We start from the raw sequence: 6,380 nt of genomic DNA on the forward strand, positions 1-6,380 counted from the left end.
TGTAGAATATTTAGAAGCTTCACTGGACTCTACCCACTCTATCCCAGTATAACTACCCCCTCTGTTGTTACAACCAAAAATATCTCTAGACATTGCCAAATGTCCCCTGGAGGAGGAAGAACAAAATCTCCCCCATTTGAGACCCATGGTCCTATACCAATTAGTTCAGAATTTCTAGGTGTGAAGCCTGATATTCTTTAAAAGCCCCTCCCAGATAATTCCAGTATACGTCCAGGGTTTAGAGCCACTGGCTTACGCAGGTATCTGAGACTCAGTTTTCTCACCTTTAAAATGGGTATGATGAGGATATCTACTTTACAGAGTTGTTCTAAAGATCAAATGAGATAATATGTGGTGGAAATGTTTTATGCATCATTAAATAAATGTAATATTTCTCCCACCTATTGTGAAACACTAATCCAGGTGTTGTCAAACTAACCCTGCAGTTCAAATCTAATTCATTCTCTGCTTTCATATAACTTGTGAACTAAGAGTGGTTGGTACATTTTTTCATGGCTGGCCAAAAATCAAAGTAAGAATATTTTTGGCTCATGAAAATTAGATGAATTTCAAATTCCTGTATCTATAAATAAAGTTGTATTAAAACACAGGTATACTCATTTATTTATAGATAGTCTATGGACGCTTTTACATTTTAAGTTGCATAGTTATGGCAGATATTTTATGGCTCACAAAGCCTAAAATTTTTGCTATCTAGCCCTTTATATTGAAAATTTGCCCCATTCCTTAATCACAATTTAAAATATTCAAGCTAGTTTCTTTTCCTGGCTCACAAGTCCTTTTCAAATCTGCTTGGGAGCGCTGCCCTGCTCTCCATAGAAAAGCTTCAATTATGTAAGCGATAAATCTTTTCCTACCGTCTTGCTATGCGTGCGGCATCATCAGTCCTGACATCCAAACCAATTTTCAGGTGGGCATCCATTCATTCTCTTCAGGATGGCCACAACACAGGCAGAGGGAGATTTGAACAGAAGATGGCAACATAATGGCTAAAGCAAGATGCTATACTGCTGGCTTTGAAGGAGAAGGAAGGAATTATGAGCCAAGGAATATAAGAAACTCAGCTTCGGAATCTGGAAAAGGCAAGGAAACAGACTTTGCCCTAGGGTCTCTGGAAAGAGTGGGTCCTGCTGATAGCTTGATTTCTGCCCAGTGAAACTCATTTCAGACTTCTGACCTACAGAACTAAAGAATAAATGCCTGTTGTTTCAAGTAACCAAATTTGTAGTAATTTGTAACAGCAACCCTAGGAAACTAATATAGTGCGTAAGACTACTGTTGCCTTAGCACAAATTGAGGCAGTGGCACAAAATAGTACTAGTAGGCATTGTGCTTGTTACCACCATATGCTGTTTTATTAAAAACGTCAGTTGCACTTGTCTTACATGGAGCAGTGAAAAGTATTCATGTTAGAAATATTGACCCTTGAGAACATGGTCTTTAAATATTTTGTATGACAAATGGAAAATATGCATAAAGCACTTCTGCTACATCTTGAAGTATAATCATTGCCTCAAAGACAAACACTTGTGCAATTTAAAAGCAACACTTTTCATGAAACACCATTTGTAGTGAAAAGAATTACTGACAGACAAACTTTGGTTATTCAGACTTGGGTTTTTGGCAGATGTTTCTCTAAAATTAACAAAGTGAGCCTGTCACTTCAAGGAAACCAACTGACAGCATTATTTGTCAATTACAAAATTCAAGTTTGCACGTAAAAATTTGAGTTTTACAAAACTTGTAGTAGATACTATTTAATCCAGGGCCTGGTAGCTGGACTTATTCTCTCCTTTTGAATCAGAGGCTGCTGCTGCAAATATGCTCTACCATATCCTCAATCAAGCCACGAAGCAACTGAGCATGATTCTCCTCTTTGAGCTTATTGGAGATGGAGGTACTGGAGTAGCACTCTATGTCTTGCATCCAGCATGGTTCAATCCAGATGTTACATGGGACAGAAAGAATAACCCAGAACCCGGGAACAAACTGGGTCCCAGTAATCAATACAAGTTCTACTCAGTTAATGTGGATTACAGCAAACCAAAGAAAGAAGGTCTTATAAAACTGCTTTGGAATGAAGGTCTTCTAGAAGCCATCTCCACAATTGTCCACTTAACTAAGAAATTTTTATTCCCTAAATGCATGAAATCATGTTGATGTATTGTGTTGGAGGTTACACTCATTCATAAATATTTGAAACTTAGAAAAAAAGAAAACTTGTATCTGCCACCATAAGCTTTACAGCTTTCTGAAATATAAATACTTTCCTGATAAGATCAATTGTGATAGTAACAAATGTAATATTTTTAGTATTGTGCCACAAAATATGTCAATATTTGAAAAGGTCTGCATAGCCCAGTGAAGCAATATTTTTAAAATAATCAATGCATGATGCTACAAAATCATGTATAGGTAAAAATTCTATTCCAGGTGAGCATAGGCAAATGGATTTTTCATATATGAAAACACAAACAGTTCATTGATACAGTTTCAGTTTGCATATTGGAACTAACCTCCAAGAAACTTCCAATTTGAGATGCTAGTCACCACCTGCGGAAGTTTGGCTTACAGACCCGACTCAACAGTGGATGAATGAATGCACTCCTACACCATTACAGTGATACAAGTGGGCTAGGGATGACTGTTGGCTGCTTTCAGAGAGCAAAATGCAACCAATCGACCAAGACACTCTGTCCATCCACACATTTATTCCATCAAGATTTTTTTTTCTTCTTCATTTTATTTTTTTTTCTTTTTCCATCAAGATTTTACAACAGCGGTTCTAAGTTAGCACACTTGTAGATAATTAACATGGTTAAAAGAGTGGTTATACTAATGATAAAAGCTTTAGGCTCCAGGCCCAGAGTAAACACTATTAACAGGTAATTCCTCTTTGATCTCCCCCTGAGAGGGCTACAGCACAAAATTAACATGAGTAAACAGAGTAGAGACAAAGGGATGTGGGGTAAACAGACTTAAAATGGGAAAGCCTCGTCCCTATCCTCTCCCTAACTTGATGGACCTGCCGCCTTCGCCCTGTCCCAATAAAATCTTTTGGCCTTCCAAAAGGTTTGAGACTATTCTATAACTTTTCCTAGTATATCATTAATATTTTGCCAGCCACCCTGAGTGAATATCAACACCAATTGTCCAATTTTGGCATAATATCAAAAACCATCCACAATTCTCTGCATAGACTCCTTAAGAACTCCTGTCTTTTCCAACTACATATATGTGTGAGAAAGGACTTTCTAAATTTCACCCAGAACAATATATCACAGCAGAGTGAATGCAGAAACAGATAAGAGAATCCAGCTCTTTCCTATTAAGACAGAATTCAAAGAGATTTGCAAAAAATATAAGCCCACATTACTTTTCTCACTAAATTTTTTTGTTTTGAAAAATATAGTTATTTTCATAAAATAATTTGTGCAAACTTGTAATTGTATTGTCACTTTTAAATGAATAAATTTTTTTAATTTGTGTTTTAATTTCTAATACAGTAAATAATAATATATTTAACTCAGATAAACAAAAGCTCTTTGGGGTCTTCAAAAGTTTTTTAGAGTAAAACTAAAAAATTGGAGAACTACTGCTCTAGAAAAACTCAGGGCTGGGCATAGTGGCTCATACCTGTAATCCCAATACTTTGGGAGGCCAAGGTGGGCAGATCACTTGAGTTCAGAAGTTCGAGACCAGCCTGGTCAACATGGCAAAACCCCGCCTCTAATAAAAATATAAAAATTAGCCAGGCATGGTGGCATGCACCCATAATCCCAGCTACTCTGGAGGCTGAGGCAGGAGAATCGCTTGAGCCCAGGAGGCAGATGTTGCAGTGAGCTGAGATTAAGAGTCTGCAAGACTGTCTCAAACAAACAAAAAAAGAAACACATATGCTCAGGAAAATGTGTTTATTACAACTTTGTTTGAAACAATGAAAAGATGACAACAATGTAAATATTCAAGAAGAGGTGAATGAATAGGTAAAATGTATGTATTCATACAGTGTAATAATATGTAACTGTTAAAATGAAAGAAGAGTTACAAGTATTAACATGAGTGAATCTCACAAACATAATGGTGAGAAAGTTGTCAAATTCTTTGTACAGGATGATAGATTTATATACATTTTTAAACATTTATATAAAGTTAATTGACACTCATTAATGACACTAGATTTTTGTCTGTGTACATACATATGTAGTAAAATTAAATATATGAAAATGAATGAGAATGTCTACTAGCTTCAGGATATGGTTCTTCTGGGAATGAAGAAAATGATTAGGAAGAAGTACAAATTGGACGTGACCTCTATCTATAATATTTTATTTATTTAATAAATAAAAATATTCAAAGCAAGTGTCATAAAGTATTAACATATGTGAATTCAGGATGATAGGTACACAGAGCTCTCTTTTATTAAATTATCTTCCATGTATGTTTTGACAGTGCTGCCCTCTCTCAGTTCATATATCACAGTCATGAGGTCTATAGAGAGAAGAGTAAGAATTCCATGAAACAGAGTTGGTTTCCGTGGCAGTCTCGCCTCTTCACTATCTTTCAGAAGATTGCCATGAATTGTTGTTTATCTGCATCTTATAAAGAGGATTTTTGAAAGAAACTAATTGAAAATAATTCTACAAATGGTAAGCTGGATAAAGAGCCAAGACCCCTCAGTACGCTGTCTTCAAGAGACCCATCTCACATGTAAAGACACACATGGGCTCAAAATAAAGGGATAGAGGAAAAATTGCCAAGCAAATGGAAAGCAGAAAAAAGCAAGAGTTGCAATCCTAGTTTCTGACAAAATAGACTTTAAACCAACAAAGATCAAAAAAGACAAAGAAAGGTATTACATAATGGTGAAGGGTTCAATTCAACAAAAAGAGATAACTATCATAAATATATATGCACCCAATCCAGGAGCACTCAGACTCATGAAGCAAGTTCTTAGAGACCTACAAAGAGACTCAGACTCCCACACAATAATAATGGGATACTTCACACCCCACTGTCAATATTAGACAGATCATCAAGACAGAAAATTAACATAAATATATTCAGGACATGATCTCAGCTCTGGATCAAGTAGACCTGATAGATATCTACAAAATTTTCCACCCAAAACAACAAAATATAGCGTCTTCTCATCACCACATGGCACTTACTCTAAAACTGATCACATAATTGAAAGTAAAACATTACTCAGCAAATGCAAAAGAACTGAACTCATAACAAACAGTCTCTCAGACCACACCACAATCAAATTAGAACTCAAGATTAAGAAATTCAGTAAAAACCACACAACTACATGGAAATTGAACAACTTGCTCCTGAATGACGCTTGGGTAAATAATAAAATTAAGAGAGAAATCAAGAAGTTCTTTGAAACTAATAAAAACAAAAATACAATGTACCAGAATCTCTGGGAAACAGCTAATGCAATATTAAGAGGGAAATTTACAGCACTATATGCTCACATCAAAAAGCTAGACAGATCTCAATAACCTACCATCTCAACTAAAAGAGCTGGAGAACAAAGAGCAACAAACCCCAAAGCTAGCAGAGACAAGAAATAACCACAATCAGAGCAGAACTGAAGAAGATAGAGACATGAAAGATCCTTCAAAAACTCAACAAATCTAGTCTTTTTTTGGGGAAAAACAATAATAAAATGACCCCACAGAAATACAAGCAACCATCAGAGAAAACTATAAACACCTCTATGAACATAAACTAGAAAATCAAGAAGAAATGGATAAATTTCTGGGCACATACACCCTTCCAAAACTGAACTAGAAAGAAATAGAATCCACGAATAGACCAATAATGAGTTCTGAAATTGAGGCAGTAATAAATAGCCTACCAACCAAAAAAAAAAAAAAAAAAAAAAAAAGCCAGGACCAAATAGATTCACAGCTGAATTATAACAGAAGTGCAAAGAAGAGCTGGTACCATTTCTACTAAATATATTCCAAACAATTGAAAAGGAGGCACTCCTCAATAACTCATTTTATGAGCCCCGCATCATCCTGATACCAAAACCTGGCATAGATACAACAAAAAAATAAAATTTCAGGCCAATATCCCTGATTAAAATCAATGTAAAAATCCTCAACTAAATACTGGCAAACTGAATACAGCAGCACATCATAAAGCTTATTCATGATAATCAAGTAGGCTTCATCCCCTAGATGCAAGGTTGGTCCAACTTATGCAAATCAATAAGTGTGATTCATCACATAAACAGAACTAAAGACAAAAAACACATGATTATCTCAATAGATGTGGAAAAGGCCTTCAAAAGAAATCAATATCCCTTCATGTTAAAAATTCTCAATAAATCAGCTACTGAA

General features: G+C 35.6%; 1 pseudogene; it reads left to right on the forward strand.

Moving 5' to 3' along the window:
* Positions 1-1,038: 1,038 nt before the first annotated feature.
* On the forward strand, positions 1,039-2,309 carry LOC116536643 (annotated as a pseudogene).
* Positions 2,310-6,380: the final 4,071 nt, after the last annotated feature.

The sequence above is a fragment of the Sapajus apella genome, unplaced genomic scaffold (assembly GCF_009761245.1).
Source record: "Sapajus apella isolate SASKATOON/1434 unplaced genomic scaffold, GSC_monkey_1.0 scaffold102, whole genome shotgun sequence".
NCBI lineage: Eukaryota > Metazoa > Chordata > Mammalia > Primates > Cebidae > Sapajus > Sapajus apella.